The sequence below is a fragment of the Triturus cristatus genome, chromosome 8, assembly GCF_964204655.1.
Source record: "Triturus cristatus chromosome 8, aTriCri1.1, whole genome shotgun sequence".
NCBI classification, from domain to species: domain Eukaryota; kingdom Metazoa; phylum Chordata; class Amphibia; order Caudata; family Salamandridae; genus Triturus; species Triturus cristatus.
In genome coordinates this window covers 53,714,129-53,733,892 of record NC_140591.1, presented here as the reverse complement: position 1 = coordinate 53,733,892, position 19,764 = coordinate 53,714,129, and the positions used below count along the sequence as shown (strand labels likewise).

At 37.6% G+C, this 19,764-nt stretch overlaps 9 non-coding genes across 9 annotated transcripts; all 9 read right to left on the bottom strand.

Moving 5' to 3' along the window:
- Positions 1-249: 249 nt before the first annotated feature.
- On the bottom strand, positions 250-322 carry TRNAF-GAA (transfer RNA phenylalanine (anticodon GAA)). Its single transcript has one exon. It is a non-coding gene; the product is annotated as a tRNA-Phe (tRNA).
- A 2,254-nt stretch (positions 323-2,576) lies between these two features.
- TRNAF-GAA (transfer RNA phenylalanine (anticodon GAA)) lies at positions 2,577-2,649 on the bottom strand. Its single transcript has one exon. It is a non-coding gene; the product is annotated as a tRNA-Phe (tRNA).
- A 1,664-nt stretch (positions 2,650-4,313) lies between these two features.
- TRNAF-GAA (transfer RNA phenylalanine (anticodon GAA)) lies at positions 4,314-4,386 on the bottom strand. Its single transcript has one exon. It is a non-coding gene; the product is annotated as a tRNA-Phe (tRNA).
- Positions 4,387-7,811: 3,425 nt separating this feature from the next.
- Positions 7,812-7,884, bottom strand: TRNAF-GAA (transfer RNA phenylalanine (anticodon GAA)). The gene has a single exon. It is a non-coding gene; the product is annotated as a tRNA-Phe (tRNA).
- Positions 7,885-9,560: 1,676 nt separating this feature from the next.
- On the bottom strand, positions 9,561-9,633 carry TRNAF-GAA (transfer RNA phenylalanine (anticodon GAA)). The gene has a single exon. It is a non-coding gene; the product is annotated as a tRNA-Phe (tRNA).
- Positions 9,634-12,478: 2,845 nt separating this feature from the next.
- Positions 12,479-12,551, bottom strand: TRNAF-GAA (transfer RNA phenylalanine (anticodon GAA)). The gene has a single exon. It is a non-coding gene; the product is annotated as a tRNA-Phe (tRNA).
- A 1,096-nt stretch (positions 12,552-13,647) lies between these two features.
- TRNAF-GAA (transfer RNA phenylalanine (anticodon GAA)) lies at positions 13,648-13,720 on the bottom strand. The gene has a single exon. It is a non-coding gene; the product is annotated as a tRNA-Phe (tRNA).
- Positions 13,721-15,974: 2,254 nt separating this feature from the next.
- TRNAF-GAA (transfer RNA phenylalanine (anticodon GAA)) lies at positions 15,975-16,047 on the bottom strand. The gene has a single exon. It is a non-coding gene; the product is annotated as a tRNA-Phe (tRNA).
- Positions 16,048-17,711: 1,664 nt separating this feature from the next.
- On the bottom strand, positions 17,712-17,784 carry TRNAF-GAA (transfer RNA phenylalanine (anticodon GAA)). The gene has a single exon. It is a non-coding gene; the product is annotated as a tRNA-Phe (tRNA).
- Positions 17,785-19,764: the final 1,980 nt, after the last annotated feature.

Here is a 19,764-nt window from a genome sequence, read left to right as displayed (position 1 = left end):
GTTTTGTATAAGGGGAATTGGAGGCTGATGCAGACAAAGCTTTACTTTAAAATAAAGCAAGAAGTTTCAAATAAATGAGGCATAGTTGAATACAAGAGAGGTGGAAGCAAGTTTGAAAGGAAGACAGAAAGTAAATAATATGTTGAATTGATTGTGTTGTTGATCAGATTGATAAAAGGTTTTGATAAAGAAGAGCGTTGATTTAACTCCAAACAGCTTTTGTGACATGAAAAGCAGAAGTTGAAATTGTGCCGAAACCCGGGATTGAACCAGGGACCTTTAGATCTTCAGTCTAACGCTCTCCCAACTGAGCTATTTCGGCCTGCTGGTAGTTTGGGTCTTCATCCTTTCTTTTAAACTTCCCAAAAAAATAGATGCTCATCCTCATGCTAGAGCTATGTTTTAAGATGTCCTGTATCATTCATCAGTTAACAGGTGCAATAGGTAAATAGCATTTTTCGGATCCAGGTTAGGTAGCTTTTTTTTTTACTCTGAATGGACTAGCACCATATTACACAGAGGTATTTGGCCTGAGTAGGTAAGCTATGTCATCTGAATACTGAAATCTGTGTTCAAGGAGAAGTGGAAGCTGATGCAGACAAGAGTTTACTTTACAAAAAAGCATGAAATAGGAAACATTTGTAGTCGAAGCTGAATGCAAGAGAGGTGGAAGCAAATTTAGAAGGAGGACAGAAAGACAATTCTATGTTGAATTGATCCTGTTGTCGATCAGTTGATCAAATATTTTGATAAATAAAGAAAGAAAAACTTGAGCTGATACCAAGAAATATTTTGTGAGAAGCAAGAAACCTCTCAGACTTTTCCGAAACCCAGCATTGAACAAGGGACTTTTAGATTTTCAATCTAACACTCTCCCAACTCAGCTATTTCATCCAGCTGGCCATTTTGGCTTTCTGTTGTATTTTTGATAATTGTTAAAGATAAATGCAGACCCTGGTCATTCTATCTGCATGTGCAGTTATGTGTTAAATTGTCCAATATTATTCAGCAGCTAAATTGGTCTGATGGGTGAATTTCCTTTTTAGGAGCCAAGTTAGTTAGAAGATGTTTGTAAACTATGAATGGACTTATACTCAGACACACAGACCTATATGGCGAGGGTAGGCAAACTAGGTCATCTGACTACTAACAGTTTTGTATAAGGGGAACTCGAGGCTGATGTAGGCAAAGCTTTACTTTCAATTAAAGGAAGAATTGGCAAATAAAGCAGGTAAAGTTGAATACAAGAGAGGTGGAAGCAAGTTTGACAGAAAGACAGAATGTAAAAAATATGTTGAAATGGTTGTCTTATCGATCAGCTTGATAAAAGGTTTTGATCATTATAAACAACGTCAATATGAGTTGACTCCAAATAGCATTTGTGGCATGCAAAGCAGAAGTTCAAAATGTGCCTAAACCCGGGATTGAACCAGGGACCTTTAGATCTTCAGTCTAACACTCTCCCAACTGAGATATTTCGGCCTGCCAGCAGCTATAGTATTCAGCCTCTTTTTTAACAATCCCAGAACAGAGATGCAGAACCTGGATTTTCAATCTGAGGTTAGAGCTGTGTTTTAATGTGTCCTGCATTGTTCAGCAGCTAACTGGTGAAATGGGTGAGTAGCGTTTTTGGGATAAATGTTAGGTCGTTTTTCTTTTAAAACTCTGAGTGGACCAGCACTGTATTACACAGACGTATGTCGCCTGAGTAGGTAAGCTATATCATCTCAATACTGACAACTTTGTTCAAGGAGAAGTGAAAGCTGATGCAGACAAGAGTTTACTTTGAAAAAAGTATAAAATGGGATAAATTCGTCATCAAAGTTGATGGCAAGAGAGGTGGAAGCAAGTTTAGAAGGAGGACAGAAAGACAACTTTTTGTTGAAGTTATCATGTTGTTGATCAGTTGATAAAATATTTTGAGAAATAAAGAAAAAAAAACTAGAGCTGATTTCAAGAAATATTTTGCAAGAATGTAGGATCCCCTCGCACTGTGCTGAAAGTCAGGATTGAATCAGGTACCTTAAGCTCTTCAGTCTAACGATCTCCCAACTGAGATATTTCAGCCAACAAGTCCCTGTGGCCTCCTGATGTATTATTAATAATTGTAGACGATACATACAGAACCTGGTCATTCTATTTTTGTTTATAGTTATGTGTTAAAGTGTCCAGTATCATTCAGCAGGTAACTTGGTCTGATGAGTGAATATCCTTTTTAGGGGACAAGGTAGGTAGAATTTTTTTTTCTAAACTCTGAATTGACTTATACTCTGAAACACAGACCTATATGGCCAGGGTGTACAAGCTATGTCATCTGACTACTGACAGTTTTGTATAAGGGGAATTGGAGGCTGATGCAGGCAAAGCTTTACTTTAAAATAAAGCAAGAAGTTGCAAATAAATGAGGCATAGTTGAATACAAGAGAGGTGGAAGCAAGTTTGAAAGGAAGACAGAAAGTAAATAATATGTTGAATTGATTGTGTTGTTGATCAGATTGATAAAAGGTTTTGATAAAGAAGAGCGTTGATTTAACTCCAAACAGCTTTTGTGACATGAAAAGCAGAAGTTGAAATTGTGCCGAAACCCGGGATTGAACCAGGGACCTTTAGATCTTCAGTCTAACGCTCTCCCAACTGAGCTATTTCGGCCTGCTGGAAGTTTGGGTCTTCATCCTTTCTTTTAAACTTCCCAAGAAAATAGATGCTCAACCTCATGCTAGAGCTATGTTTTAAGATGTCCTGTATCATTCATCAGTTAACGGGTGCAATAGGTAAATAGCATTTTTCGGATCCAGGTTAGGTAGCTTTTGTTTTTTACTCTGAATGGACTAGCACCATATTACACAGAGGTATTTGGCCTGAGTAGGTAAGCTATGTCATCTGAATACTGAAATCTGTGTTCAAGGAGAAGTGGAAGCTGATGCAGACAAGAGTTTACTTTACAAAAAAGCATGAAATAGGAAACATTTGTAGTCGAAGCTGAATGCAAGAGAGGTGGAAGCAAATTTAGAAGGAGGACAGAAAGAGGATTCTATGTTGAATTGATCATGTTGTCGATCAGTTGATCAAATATTTTGATAAATAAAGAAAGAAAAACTTGAGCTGATACCAAGAAATATTTTGTGAGAAGCAAGAAACCTCTCAGACTTTTCCGAAACCCAGCATTGAACAAGGGACTTTTAGATTTTCAATCTAACACTCTCCCAACTCAGCTATTTCATCCAGCTGGCCATTTTGGCTTTCTGTTGTATTTTTGATAATTGTTAAAGATAAATGCAGACCCTGGTCATTCTATCTGCATGTGCAGTTATGTGTTAAATTGTCCAATATTATTCAGCAGCTAAATTGGTCTGATGGGTGAATTTCCTTTTTAGGAGCCAAGTTAGTTAGAAGATGTTTGTAAACTATGAATGGACTTATACTCAGACACACAGACCTATATGGCGAGGGTAGGCAAACTAGGTCATCTGACTACTAACAGTTTTGTATAAGGGGAACTCGAGGCTGATGCAGGCAAAGCTTTACTTTCAATTAAAGGAAGAATTGGCAAATAAAGCAGGTAAAGTTGAATACAAGAGAGGTGGAAGCAAGTTTGACAGAAAGACAGAATGTAAAAAATATGTTGAAATGGTTGTCTTATCGATCCGCTTGATAAAAGGTTTTGATCATTATAAACAACGTCAATATGAGTTGACTCCAAATAGCATTTGTGGCATGCAAAGCAGAAGTTCAAAATGTGCCTAAACCCGGGATCTTTAGATCTTCAGTCTACTGCTCTCCCAACTGAGCTATTTCATCCAGCTGGCAACTTTGGCTTTCTGTTGTATTTTTTATAATTGTTAAAGATAAATGCAGAACCTGGTCACTCTATCTGCATGTGCAGTTATGTGTTAAATTGTCCAGTATTATTCAGTAGCTAAATTGGTCTGATGGGTGAATTTCCTTTTTAGGAGCCAAGTTAGTTAGATGATGTTTGTAAACTATGAATGGACTTATACTCAGAAACACAGACCTATATGGCGAGGGTCGGCAAGCTAGGTCATCTGACTACTAACAGTTTTGTATAAGAGGAACTGGAGGCTGATGCAGGCAAAGCTTTACTTTCAATTAAAGGAAGAATTGGGAAATAAAGGAGGCAAAGTTGAATACAAGAGAGGTGGAAGCAAGTTTGAAAGAAAGACAGAAAGTAAATAATATGTTGAATTAATTGTATTGTCGATTATCTTGATAAAAGGTTTTGATCATTATAAACAAAGTCAATATGAGTTGACTCAAAATAGTCTTTGTGGCATGCAAAGCAGAAGTTCAAAATGTGCCGAAACCCGGGATCGAACCAGGGACCTTTAGATCTTCAGTCTAACACTCTCCCAACTGAGCTATTTCGGCCTGCCAGCAGCTATAGTATTCAGCCTCTTTTTTTGAACAATCCCAGAACAGAGATGCAGAACCTGGATTTTCAATCTGACGTTAGAGCTGTGTTTTAATGTGTCCTGCATTGTTCAGCAGCTAACTGGTGAAATGGGTGAGTAGCGTTTTTGGGATAAATGTTAGGTCGTTTTTCTTTTAAAACTCTGAGTGGACCAGCACTGTATTACACAGACGTATGTGGCCTGAGTAGGTAAGCTATGTCATCTCAATACTGACAACTTTGTTCAAGGAGAAGTGAAAGCTGATGCAGACAAGAGTTTACTTTGAAAAAAGTATAAAATGGGATAAATTCGTCATCAAAGTTGATGGCAAGAGAGGTGGAAGCAAGTTTAGAAGGAGGACAGAAAGACAACTTTTTGTTGAAGTTATCATGTTGTTGATCAGTTGATAAAATATTTTGAGAAATAAAGAAAAAAAAACTAGAGCTGATTTCAAGAAATATTTTGCAAGAATGTAGGATCCCCTCGCACTGTGCTGAAAGTCAGGATTGAATCAGGTACCTTAAGCTCTTCAGTCTAACGATCTCCCAACTGAGATATTTCAGCCAACAAGTCCCTGTGGCCTCCTGATGTATTATTAATAATTGTAGACGATACATACAGAACCTGGTCATTCTATTTTCGTTTATAGTTATGTGTTAAAGTGTCCAGTATCATTCAGCAGGTAACTTGGTCTGATGAGTGAATATCCTTTTTAGGGGACAAGGTAGGTAGAATTTTTTTTTCTAAACTCTGAATTGACTTATACTCTGAAACACAGACCTATATGGCCAGGGTGTACAAGCTATGTCATCTGACTACTGACAGTTTTGTATAAGGGGAATTGGAGGCTGATGCAGGCAAAGCTTTACTTTAAAATAAAGCAAGAAGTTGCAAATAAATGAGGCATAGTTGAATACAAGAGAGGTGGAAGCAAGTTTGAAAGGAAGACGGAAAGTAAATAATATGTTGAATTGATTGTGTTGTTGATCAGATTGATAAAAGGTTTTGATAAAGAAGAGCGTTGATTTAACTCCAAACAGCTTTTGTGACATGAAAAGCAGAAGTTGAAATTGTGCCGAAACCCAGGATTGAACCAGGGACCTTTAGATCTTCAGTCTAACGCTCTCCCAACTGAGCTATTTCGGCCTGCTGGTAGTTTGGGTCTTCATCCTTTCTTTTAAACTTCCCAAGAAAATAGATGCTCATCCTCATGCTAGAGCTATGTTTTAAGATGTCCTGTATCATTCATCAGTTAACAGGTGCAATAGGTAAATAGCATTTTTCGGATCCAGGTTAGGTAGCTTTTTTTTTTACTCTGAATGGACTAGCACCATATTACACAGAGGTATTTGGCCTGAGTAGGTAAGCTATGTCATCTGAATACTGAAATCTGTGTTCAAGGAGAAGTGGAAGCTGATGCAGACAAGAGTTTACTTTACAAAAAAGCATGAAATAGGAAACATTTGTAGTCGAAGCTGAATGCAAGAGAGGTGGAAGCAAATTTAGAAGGAGGACAGAAAGACAATTCTATGTTGAATTGATCCTGTTGTCGATCAGTTGATCAAATATTTTGATAAATAAAGAAAGAAAAACTTGAGCTGATACCAAGAAATATTTTGTGAGAAGCAAGAAACCTCTCAGACTTTTCCGAAACCCAGCATTGAACAAGGGACTTTTAGATTTTCAATCTAACACTCTCCCAACTCAGCTATTTCATCCAGCTGGCCATTTTGGCTTTCTGTTGTATTTTTGATAATTGTTAAAGATAAATGCAGACCCTGGTCATTCTATCTGCATGTGCAGTTATGTGTTAAATTGTCCAATATTATTCAGCAGCTAAATTGGTCTGATGGGTGAATTTCCTTTTTAGGAGCCAAGTTAGTTAGAAGATGTTTGTAAACTATGAATGGACTTATACTCAGACACACAGACCTATATGGCGAGGGTAGGCAAACTAGGTCATCTGACTACTAACAGTTTTGTATAAGGGGAACTCGAGGCTGATGTAGGCAAAGCTTTACTTTCAATTAAAGGAAGAATTGGCAAATAAAGCAGGTAAAGTTGAATACAAGAGAGGTGGAAGCAAGTTTGACAGAAAGACAGAATGTAAAAAATATGTTGAAATGGTTGTCTTATCGATCAGCTTGATAAAAGGTTTTGATCATTATAAACAACGTCAATATGAGTTGACTCCAAATAGCATTTGTGGCATGCAAAGCAGAAGTTCAAAATGTGCCTAAACCCGGGATTGAACCAGGGACCTTTAGATCTTCAGTCTAACACTCTCCCAACTGAGATATTTCGGCCTGCCAGCAGCTATAGTATTCAGCCTCTTTTTTTGAACAATCCCAGAACAGAGATGCAGAACCTGGATTTTCAATCTGAGGTTAGAGCTGTGTTTTAATGTGTCCTGCATTGTTCAGCAGCTAACTGGTGAAATGGGTGAGTAGCGTTTTTGGGATAAATGTTAGGTCGTTTTTCTTTTAAAACTCTGAGTGGACCAGCACTGTATTACACAGACGTATGTCGCCTGAGTAGGTAAGCTATATCATCTCAATACTGACAACTTTGTTCAAGGAGAAGTGAAAGCTGATGCAGACAAGAGTTTACTTTGAAAAAAGTATAAAATGGGATAAATTCGTCATCAAAGTTGATGGCAAGAGAGGTGGAAGCAAGTTTAGAAGGAGGACAGAAAGACAACTTTTTGTTGAAGTTATCATGTTGTTGATCAGTTGATAAAATATTTTGAGAAATAAAGAAAAAAAAACTAGAGCTGATTTCAAGAAATATTTTGCAAGAATGTAGGATCCCCTCGCACTGTGCTGAAAGTCAGGATTGAATCAGGTACCTTAAGCTCTTCAGTCTAACGATCTCCCAACTGAGATATTTCAGCCAACAAGTCCCTGTGGCCTCCTGATGTATTATTAATAATTGTAGACGATACATACAGAACCTGGTCATTCTATTTTTGTTTATAGTTATGTGTTAAAGTGTCCAGTATCATTCAGCAGGTAACTTGGTCTGATGAGTGAATATCCTTTTTAGGGGACAAGGTAGGTAGAATTTTTTTTTCTAAACTCTGAATTGACTTATACTCTGAAACACAGACCTATATGGCCAGGGTGTACAAGCTATGTCATCTGACTACTGACAGTTTTGTATAAGGGGAATTGGAGGCTGATGCAGGCAAAGCTTTACTTTAAAATAAAGCAAGAAGTTGCAAATAAATGAGGCATAGTTGAATACAAGAGAGGTGGAAGCAAGTTTGAAAGGAAGACAGAAAGTAAATAATATGTTGAATTGATTGTGTTGTTGATCAGATTGATAAAAGGTTTTGATAAAGAAGAGCGTTGATTTAACTCCAAACAGCTTTTGTGACATGAAAAGCAGAAGTTGAAATTGTGCCGAAACCCGGGATTGAACCAGGGACCTTTAGATCTTCAGTCTAACGCTCTCCCAACTGAGCTATTTCGGCCTGCTGGTAGTTTGGGTCTTCATCCTTTCTTTTAAACTTCCCAAGAAAATAGATGCTCAACCTCATGCTAGAGCTATGTTTTAAGATGTCCTGTATCATTCACCAGTTAACGGGTGCAATAGGTAAATAGCATTTTTCGGATCCAGGTTAGGTAGCTTTTGTTTTTTACTCTGAATGGACTAGCACCATATTACACAGAGGTATTTGGCCTGAGTAGGTAAGCTATGTCATCTGAATACTGAAATCTGTGTTCAAGGAGAAGTGGAAGCTGATGCAGACAAGAGTTTACTTTACAAAAAAGCATGAAATAGGAAACATTTGTAGTCGAAGCTGAATGCAAGAGAGGTGGAAGCAAATTTAGAAGGAGGACAGAAAGACAATTCTATGTTGAATTGATCATGTTGTCGATCAGTTGATCAAATATTTTGATAAATAAAGAAAGAAAAACTTGAGCTGATACCAAGAAATATTTTGTGAGAAGCAAGAAACCTCTCAGACTTTTCCGAAACCCAGCATTGAACAAGGGACTTTTAGATTTTCAATCTAACACTCTCCCAACTCAGCTATTTCATCCAGCTGGCCATTTTGGCTTTCTGTTGTATTTTTGATAATTGTTAAAGATAAATGCAGACCCTGGTCATTCTATCTGCATGTGCAGTTATGTGTTAAATTGTCCAATGTTATTCAGCAGCTAAATTGGTCTGATGGGTGAATTTCCTTTTTAGGAGCCAAGTTAGTTAGAAGATGTTTGTAAACTATGAATGGACTTATACTCAGACACACAGACCTATGTGGCGAGGGTAGGCAAACTAGGTCATCTGACTACTAACAGTTTTGTATAAGGGGAACTCGAGGCTGATGCAGGCAAAGCTTTACTTTCAATTAAAGGAAGAATTGGCAAATAAAGCAGGTAAATTTGAATACAAGAGAGGTGGAAGCAAGTTTGACAGAAAGACAGAATGTAAAAAATATGTTGAAATGGTTGTCTTTTCGATCAGCTTGATAAAAGGTTTTGATCATTATAAACAACGTCAATATGAGTTGACTCCAAATAGCATTTGTGGCATGCAAAGCATAAGTTCAAAATGTGCCTAAACCCGGGATTGAACCAGGGACCTTTAGATCTTCAGTCTACTGCTCTCCCAACTGAGCTATTTCATCCAGCTGGCAATTTTGGCTTTCTGTTGTATTTTTTATAATTGTTAAAGATAAATGCAGAACCTGGTCACTCTATCTGCATGTGCAGTTATGTGTTAAATTGTCCAGTATTATTCAGTAGCTAAATTGGTCTGATGGGTGAATTTCCTTTTTAGGAGCCAAGTTAGTTAGATGATGTTTGTAAACTATGAATGGACTTATACTCAGAAACACAGACCTATATGGCGAGGGTCGGCAAGCTAGGTCATCTGACTACTAACAGTTTTGTATAAGGGGAACTGGAGGCTGATGCAGGCAAAGCTTTACTTTCAATTAAAGGAAGAATTGGGAAATAAAGGAGGCAAAGTTGAATACAAGAGAGGTGGAAGCAAGTTTGAAAGAAAGACAGAAAGTAAATAATATGTTGAATTAATTGTATTGTCGATTATCTTGATAAAAGGTTTTGATCATTATAAACAAAGTCAATATGAGTTGACTCAAAATAGTCTTTGTGGCATGCAAAGCAGAAGTTCAAAATGTGCCGAAACCCGGGATCGAACCAGGGACCTTTAGATCTTCAGTCTAACACTCTCCCAACTGAGCTATTTCGGCCTGCCAGCAGCTATAGTATTCAGCCTCTTTTTTTGAACAATCCCAGAACAGAGATGCAGAACCTGGATTTTCAATCTGAGGTTAGAGCTGTGTTTTAATGTGTCCTGCATTGTTCAGCAGCTAACTGGTGAAATGGGTGAGTAGCGTTTTTGGGATAAATGTTAGGTCGTTTTTCTTTTAAAACTCTGAGTGGACCAGCACTGTATTACACAGACGTATGTGGCCTGAGTAGGTAAGCTATGTCATCTCAATACTGACAACTTTGTTCAAGGAGAAGTGAAAGCTGATGCAGACAAGAGTTTACTTTGAAAAAAGTATAAAATGGGATAAATTCGTCATCAAAGTTGATGGCAAGAGAGGTGGAAGCAAGTTTAGAAGGAGGACAGAAAGACAACTTTTTGTTGAAGTTATCATGTTGTTGATCAGTTGATAAAATATTTTGAGAAATAAAGAAAAAAAAACTAGAGCTGATTTCAAGAAATATTTTGCAAGAATGTAGGATCCCCTCGCACTGTGCTGAAAGTCAGGATTGAATCAGGTACCTTAAGCTCTTCAGTCTAACGATCTCCCAACTGAGATATTTCAGCCAACAAGTCCCTGTGGCCTCCTGATGTATTATTAATAATTGTAGACGATACATACAGAACCTGGTCATTCTATTTTCGTTTATAGTTATGTGTTAAAGTGTCCAGTATCATTCAGCAGGTAACTTGGTCTGATGAGTGAATATCCTTTTTAGGGGACAAGGTAGGTAGAATTTTTTTTTCTAAACTCTGAATTGACTTATACTCTGAAACACAGACCTATATGGCCAGGGTGTACAAGCTATGTCATCTGACTACTGACAGTTTTGTATAAGGGGAATTGGAGGCTGATGCAGGCAAAGCTTTACTTTAAAATAAAGCAAGAAGTTGCAAATAAATGAGGCATAGTTGAATACAAGAGAGGTGGAAGCAAGTTTGAAAGGAAGACGGAAAGTAAATAATATGTTGAATTGATTGTGTTGTTGATCAGATTGATAAAAGGTTTTGATAAAGAAGAGCGTTGATTTAACTCCAAACAGCTTTTGTGACATGAAAAGCAGAAGTTGAAATTGTGCCGAAACCCAGGATTGAACCAGGGACCTTTAGATCTTCAGTCTAACGCTCTCCCAACTGAGCTATTTCGGCCTGCTGGTAGTTTGGGTCTTCATCCTTTCTTTTAAACTTCCCAAGAAAATAGATGCTCAACCTCATGCTAGAGCTATGTTTTAAGATGTCCTGTATCATTCATCACTTAACGGGTGCAATAGGTAAATAGCATTTTTCGGATCCAGGTTAGGTAGCTTTTGTTTTTTACTCTGAATGGACTAGCACCATATTACACAGAGGTATTTGGCCTGAGTAGGTAAGCTATGTCATCTGAATACTGAAATCTGTGTTCAAGGAGAAGTGGAAGCTGATGCAGACAAGAGTGTACTTTACAAAAAAGCATGAAATAGGAAACATTTGTAGTCGAAGCTGAATGCAAGAGAGGTGGAAGCAAATTTAGAAGGAGGACAGAAAGACAATTCTATGTTGAATTGATCATGTTGTCGATCAGTTGATCAAATATTTTGATAAATAAAGAAAGAAAAACTTGAGCTGATACCAAGAAATATTTTGTGAGAAGCAAGAAACCTCTCAGACTTTTCCGAAACCCAGCATTGAACAAGGGACTTTTAGATTTTCAATCTAACACTCTCCCAACTGAGCTATTTCATCCAGCTGGCCATTTTGGCTTTCTGTTGTATTTTTGATAATTGTTAAAGATAAATGCAGACCCTGGTCATTCTATCTGCATGTGCAGTTATGTGTTAAATTGTCCAATATTATTCAGCAGCTAAATTGGTCTGATGGGTGAATTTCCTTTTTAGGAGCCAAGTTAGTTAGAAGATGTTTGTAAACTATGAATGGACTTATACTCAGACACACAGACCTATATGGCGAGGGTAGGCAAACTAGGTCATCTGACTACTAACAGTTTTGTATAAGGGGAACTCGAGGCTGATGCAGGCAAAGCTTTACTTTCAATTAAAGGAAGAATTGGCAAATAAAGCAGGTAAAGTTGAATACAAGAGAGGTGGAAGCAAGTTTGACAGAAAGACAGAATGTAAAAAATATGTTGAAATGGTTGTCTTATCGATCAGCTTGATAAAAGGTTTTGATCATTATAAACAACGTCAATATGAGTTGACTCCAAATAGCATTTGTGGCATGCAAAGCAGAAGTTCAAAATGTGCCTAAACCCGGGATTGAACCAGGGACCTTTAGATCTTCAGTCTACTGCTCTCCCAACTGAGCTATTTCATCCAGCTGGCAATTTTGGCTTTCTGTTGTATTTTTTATAATTGTTAAAGAAAAATGCAGAACCTGGTCACTCTATCTGCATGTGCAGTTATGTGTTAAATTGTCCAGTATTATTCAGTAGCTAAATTGGTCTGATGGGTGAATTTCCTTTTGAGGAGCCAAGTTAGTTAGATGATGTTTGTAAACTATGAATGGACTTATACTCAGAAACACAGACCTATATGGCGAGGGTCGGCAAGCTAGGTCATCTGACTACTAACAGTTTTGTATAAGGGGAACTGGAGGCTGATGCAGGCAAAGCTTTACTTTCAATTAAAGGAAGAATTGGGAAATAAAGGAGGCAAAGTTGAATACAAGAGAGGTGGAAGCAAGTTTGAAAGAAAGACAGAAAGTAAATAATATGTTGAATTAATTGTATTGTCGATTATCTTGATAAAAGGTTTTGATCATTATAAACAAAGTCAATATGAGTTGATTCAAAATAGTCTTTGTGGCATGCAAAGCAGAAGTTCAAAATGTGCCGAAACCCGGGATCGAACCAGGGACCTTTAGATCTTCAGTCTAACGCTCTCCCAACTGAGCTATTTCGGCCTGCCAGCAGCTATAGTATTCAGCCTCTTTTTTTGAACAATCCCAGAACAGAGATGCAGAACCTGGATTTTCAATCTGAGGTTAGAGCTGTGTTTTAATGTGTCCTGCATTGTTCAGCAGCTAACTGGTGAAATGGGTGAGTAGCGTTTTTGGGATAAATGTTAGGTCGTTTTTCTTTTAAAACTCTAAGTGGACCAGCACTGTATTACACAGACGTATGTCGCCTGAGTAGGTAAGCTATGTCATCTCAATACTGACAACTTTGTTCAAGGAGAAGTGAAAGCTGATGCAGACAAGAGTTTGCTTTGAAAAAAGTATAAAATGGGATAAATTCGTCATCAAAGCTGATGGCAAGAGAGGTGGAAGCAAGTTTAGAAGGAGGACAGAAAGACAACTTTTTGTTGAAGTTATCATGTTGTTGATCAGTTGATAAAATATTTTGAGAAATAAAGAAAAAAAAACCTAGAGCTGATTTCAAGAAATATTTTGCAAGAATGTAGGATCCCCTCGCACTGTGCTGAAAGTCAGGATTGAATCAGGTACCTTAAGCTCTTCAGTCTAACGATCTCCCAACTGAGATATTTCAGCCAACAAGTCCCTGTGGCCTCCTGATGTATTATTAATAATTGTAGACGATACATACAGAACCTGGTCATTCTATTTTCGTTTATAGTTATGTGTTAAAGTGTCCAGTATCATTCAGCAGGTAACTTGGTCTGATGAGTGAATATCCTTTTTAGGGGACAATGTAGGTAGAATTTTTTTTCTAAACTCTGAATTGACTTATACTCTGAAACACAGACCTATATGGCCAGGGTGTACAAGCTATGTCATCTGACTACTGACAGTTTTGTATAAGGGGAATTGGAGGCTGATGCAGACAAAGCTTTACTTTAAAATAAAGCAAGAAGTTTCAAATAAATGAGGCATAGTTGAATACAAGAGAGGTGGAAGCAAGTTTGAAAGGAAGACAGAAAGTAAATAATATGTTGAATTGATTGTGTTGTTGATCAGATTGATAAAAGGTTTTGATAAAGAAGAGCGTTGATTTAACTCCAAACAGCTTTTGTGACATGAAAAGCAGAAGTTGAAATTGTGCCGAAACCCGGGATTGAACCAGGGACCTTTAGATCTTCAGTCTAACGCTCTCCCAACTGAGCTATTTCGGCCTGCTGGTAGTTTGGGTCTTCATCCTTTCTTTTAAACTTCCCAAAAAAATAGATGCTCATCCTCATGCTAGAGCTATGTTTTAAGATGTCCTGTATCATTCATCAGTTAACAGGTGCAATAGGTAAATAGCATTTTTCGGATCCAGGTTAGGTAGCTTTTTTTTTTACTCTGAATGGACTAGCACCATATTACACAGAGGTATTTGGCCTGAGTAGGTAAGCTATGTCATCTGAATACTGAAATCTGTGTTCAAGGAGAAGTGGAAGCTGATGCAGACAAGAGTTTACTTTACAAAAAAGCATGAAATAGGAAACATTTGTAGTCGAAGCTGAATGCAAGAGAGGTGGAAGCAAATTTAGAAGGAGGACAGAAAGACAATTCTATGTTGAATTGATCCTGTTGTCGATCAGTTGATCAAATATTTTGATAAATAAAGAAAGAAAAACTTGAGCTGATACCAAGAAATATTTTGTGAGAAGCAAGAAACCTCTCAGACTTTTCCGAAACCCAGCATTGAACAAGGGACTTTTAGATTTTCAATCTAACACTCTCCCAACTCAGCTATTTCATCCAGCTGGCCATTTTGGCTTTCTGTTGTATTTTTGATAATTGTTAAAGATAAATGCAGACCCTGGTCATTCTATCTGCATGTGCAGTTATGTGTTAAATTGTCCAATATTATTCAGCAGCTAAATTGGTCTGATGGGTGAATTTCCTTTTTAGGAGCCAAGTTAGTTAGAAGATGTTTGTAAACTATGAATGGACTTATACTCAGACACACAGACCTATATGGCGAGGGTAGGCAAACTAGGTCATCTGACTACTAACAGTTTTGTATAAGGGGAACTCGAGGCTGATGTAGGCAAAGCTTTACTTTCAATTAAAGGAAGAATTGGCAAATAAAGCAGGTAAAGTTGAATACAAGAGAGGTGGAAGCAAGTTTGACAGAAAGACAGAATGTAAAAAATATGTTGAAATGGTTGTCTTATCGATCAGCTTGATAAAAGGTTTTGATCATTATAAACAACGTCAATATGAGTTGACTCCAAATAGCATTTGTGGCATGCAAAGCAGAAGTTCAAAATGTGCCTAAACCCGGGATTGAACCAGGGACCTTTAGATCTTCAGTCTAACACTCTCCCAACTGAGATATTTCGGCCTGCCAGCAGCTATAGTATTCAGCCTCTTTTTTAACAATCCCAGAACAGAGATGCAGAACCTGGATTTTCAATCTGAGGTTAGAGCTGTGTTTTAATGTGTCCTGCATTGTTCAGCAGCTAACTGGTGAAATGGGTGAGTAGCGTTTTTGGGATAAATGTTAGGTCGTTTTTCTTTTAAAACTCTGAGTGGACCAGCACTGTATTACACAGACGTATGTCGCCTGAGTAGGTAAGCTATATCATCTCAATACTGACAACTTTGTTCAAGGAGAAGTGAAAGCTGATGCAGACAAGAGTTTACTTTGAAAAAAGTATAAAATGGGATAAATTCGTCATCAAAGTTGATGGCAAGAGAGGTGGAAGCAAGTTTAGAAGGAGGACAGAAAGACAACTTTTTGTTGAAGTTATCATGTTGTTGATCAGTTGATAAAATATTTTGAGAAATAAAGAAAAAAAAACTAGAGCTGATTTCAAGAAATATTTTGCAAGAATGTAGGATCCCCTCGCACTGTGCTGAAAGTCAGGATTGAATCAGGTACCTTAAGCTCTTCAGTCTAACGATCTCCCAACTGAGATATTTCAGCCAACAAGTCCCTGTGGCCTCCTGATGTATTATTAATAATTGTAGACGATACATACAGAACCTGGTCATTCTATTTTTGTTTATAGTTATGTGTTAAAGTGTCCAGTATCATTCAGCAGGTAACTTGGTCTGATGAGTGAATATCCTTTTTAGGGGACAAGGTAGGTAGAATTTTTTTTTCTAAACTCTGAATTGACTTATACTCTGAAACACAGACCTATATGGCCAGGGTGTACAAGCTATGTCATCTGACTACTGACAGTTTTGTATAAGGGGAATTGGAGGCTGATGCAGGCAAAGCTTTACTTTAAAATAAAGCAAGAAGTTGCAAATAAATGAGGCATAGTTGAATACAAGAGAGGTGGAAGCAAGTTTGAAAGGAAGACAGAAAGTAAATAATATGTTGAATTGATTGTGTTGTTGATCAGATTGATAAAAGGTTTTGATAAAGAAGAGCGTTGATTTAACTCCAAACAGCTTTTGTGACATGAAAAGCAGAAGTTGAAATTGTGCCGAAACCCGGGATTGAACCAGGGACCTTTAGATCTTCAGTCTAACGCTCTCCCAACTGAGCTATTTCGGCCTGCTGGAAGTTTGGGTCTTCATCCTTTCTTTTAAACTTCCCAAGAAAATAGATGCTCAACCTCATGCTAGAGCTATGTTTTAAGATGTCCTGTATCATTCATCAGTTAACGGGTGCAATAGGTAAATAGCATTTTTCGGATCCAGGTTAGGTAGCTTTTGTTTTTTACTCTGAATGGACTAGCACCATATTACACAGAGGTATTTGGCCTGAGTAGGTAAGCTATGTCATCTGAATACTGAAATCTGTGTTCAAGGAGAAGTGGAAGCTGATGCAGACAAGAGTTTACTTTACAAAAAAGCATGAAATAGGAAACATTTGTAGTCGAAGCTGAATGCAAGAGAGGTGGAAGCAAATTTAGAAGGAGGACAGAAAGAGGATTCTATGTTGAATTGATCATGTTGTCGATCAGTTGATCAAATATTTTGATAAATAAAGAAAGAAAAACTTGAGCTGATACCAAGAAATATTTTGTGAGAAGCAAGAAACCTCTCAGACTTTTCCGAAACCCAGCATTGAACAAGGGACTTTTAGATTTTCAATCTAACACTCTCCCAACTCAGCTATTTCATCCAGCTGGCCATTTTGGCTTTCTGTTGTATTTTTGATAATTGTTAAAGATAAATGCAGACCCTGGTCATTCTATCTGCATGTGCAGTTATGTGTTAAATTGTCCAATATTATTCAGCAGCTAAATTGGTCTGATGGGTGAATTTCCTTTTTAGGAGCCAAGTTAGTTAGAAGATGTTTGTAAACTATGAATGGACTTATACTCAGACACACAGACCTATATGGCGAGGGTAGGCAAACTAGGTCATCTGACTACTAACAGTTTTGTATAAGGGGAACTCGAGGCTGATGCAGGCAAAGCTTTACTTTCAATTAAAGGAAGAATTGGCAAATAAAGCAGGTAAAGTTGAATACAAGAGAGGTGGAAGCAAGTTTGACAGAAAGACAGAATGTAAAAAATATGTTGAAATGGTTGTCTTATCGATCCGCTTGATAAAAGGTTTTGATCATTATAAACAACGTCAATATGAGTTGACTCCAAATAGCATTTGTGGCATGCAAAGCAGAAGTTCAAAATGTGCCTAAACCCGGGATCTTTAGATCTTCAGTCTACTGCTCTCCCAACTGAGCTATTTCATCCAGCTGGCAACTTTGGCTTTCTGTTGTATTTTTTATAATTGTTAAAGATAAATGCAGAACCTGGTCACTCTATCTGCATGTGCAGTTATGTGTTAAATTGTCCAGTATTATTCAGTAGCTAAATTGGTCTGATGGGTGAATTTCCTTTTTAGGAGCCAAGTTAGTTAGATGATGTTTGTAAACTATGAATGGACTTATACTCAGAAACACAGACCTATATGGCGAGGGTCGGCAAGCTAGGTCATCTGACTACTAACAGTTTTGTATAAGAGGAACTGGAGGCTGATGCAGGCAAAGCTTTACTTTCAATTAAAGGAAGAATTGGGAAATAAAGGAGGCAAAGTTGAATACAAGAGAGGTGGAAGCAAGTTTGAAAGAAAGACAGAAAGTAAATAATATGTTGAATTAATTGTATTGTCGATTATCTTGATAAAAGGTTTTGATCATTATAAACAAAGTCAATATGAGTTGACTCAAAATAGTCTTTGTGGCATGCAAAGCAGAAGTTCAAAATGTGCCGAAACCCGGGATCGAACCAGGGACCTTTAGATCTTCAGTCTAACACTCTCCCAACTGAGCTATTTCGGCCTGCCAGCAGCTATAGTATTCAGCCTCTTTTTTTGAACAATCCCAGAACAGAGATGCAGAACCTGGATTTTCAATCTGACGTTAGAGCTGTGTTTTAATGTGTCCTGCATTGTTCAGCAGCTAACTGGTGAAATGGGTGAGTAGCGTTTTTGGGATAAATGTTAGGTCGTTTTTCTTTTAAAACTCTGAGTGGACCAGCACTGTATTACACAGACGTATGTGGCCTGAGTAGGTAAGCTATGTCATCTCAATACTGACAACTTTGTTCAAGGAGAAGTGAAAGCTGATGCAGACAAGAGTTTACTTTGAAAAAAGTATAAAATGGGATAAATTCGTCATCAAAGTTGATGGCAAGAGAGGTGGAAGCAAGTTTAGAAGGAGGACAGAAAGACAACTTTTTGTTGAAGTTATCATGTTGTTGATCAGTTGATAAAATATTTTGAGAAATAAAGAAAAAAAAACTAGAGCTGATTTCAAGAAATATTTTGCAAGAATGTAGGATCCCCTCGCACTGTGCTGAAAGTCAGGATTGAATCAGGTACCTTAAGCTCTTCAGTCTAACGATCTCCCAACTGAGATATTTCAGCCAACAAGTCCCTGTGGCCTCCTGATGTATTATTAATAATTGTAGACGATACATACAGAACCTGGTCATTCTATTTTCGTTTATAGTTATGTGTTAAAGTGTCCAGTATCATTCAGCAGGTAACTTGGTCTGATGAGTGAATATCCTTTTTAGGGGACAAGGTAGGTAGAATTTTTTTTTCTAAACTCTGAATTGACTTATACTCTGAAACACAGACCTATATGGCCAGGGTGTACAAGCTATGTCATCTGACTACTGACAGTTTTGTATAAGGGGAATTGGAGGCTGATGCAGGCAAAGCTTTACTTTAAAATAAAGCAAGAAGTTGCAAATAAATGAGGCATAGTTGAATACAAGAGAGGTGGAAGCAAGTTTGAAAGGAAGACGGAAAGTAAATAATATGTTGAATTGATTGTGTTGTTGATCAGATTGATAAAAGGTTTTGATAAAGAAGAGCGTTGATTTAACTCCAAACAGCTTTTGTGACATGAAAAGCAGAAGTTGAAATTGTGCCGAAACCCAGGATTGAACCAGGGACCTTTAGATCTTCAGTCTAACGCTCTCCCAACTGAGCTATTTCGGCCTGCTGGTAGTTTGGGTCTTCATCCTTTCTTTTAAACTTCCCAAGAAAATAGATGCTCAACCTCATGCTAGAGCTATGTTTTAAGATGTCCTGTATCATTCATCACTTAACGGGTGCAATAGGTAAATAGCATTTTTCGGATCCAGGTTAGGTAGCTTTTGTTTTTTACTCTGAATGGACTAGCACCATATTACACAGAGGTATTTGGCCTGAGTAGGTAAGCTATGTCATCTGAATACTGAAATCTGTGTTCAAGGAGAAGTGGAAGCTGATGCAGACAAGAGTGTACTTTACAAAAAAGCATGAAATAGGAAACATTTGTAGTCGAAGCTGAATGCAAGAGAGGTGGAAGCAAATTTAGAAGGAGGACAGAAAGACAATTCTATGTTGAATTGATCATGTTGTCGATCAGTTGATCAAATATTTTGATAAATAAAGAAAGAAAAACTTGAGCTGATACCAAGAAATATTTTGTGAGAAGCAAGAAACCTCTCAGACTTTTCCGAAACCCAGCATTGAACAAGGGACTTTTAGATTTTCAATCTAACACTCTCCCAACTGAGCTATTTCATCCAGCTGGCCATTTTGGCTTTCTGTTGTATTTTTGATAATTGTTAAAGATAAATGCAGACCCTGGTCATTCTATCTGCATGTGCAGTTATGTGTTAAATTGTCCAATATTATTCAGCAGCTAAATTGGTCTGATGGGTGAATTTCCTTTTTAGGAGCCAAGTTAGTTAGAAGATGTTTGTAAACTATGAATGGACTTATACTCAGACACACAGACCTATATGGCGAGGGTAGGCAAACT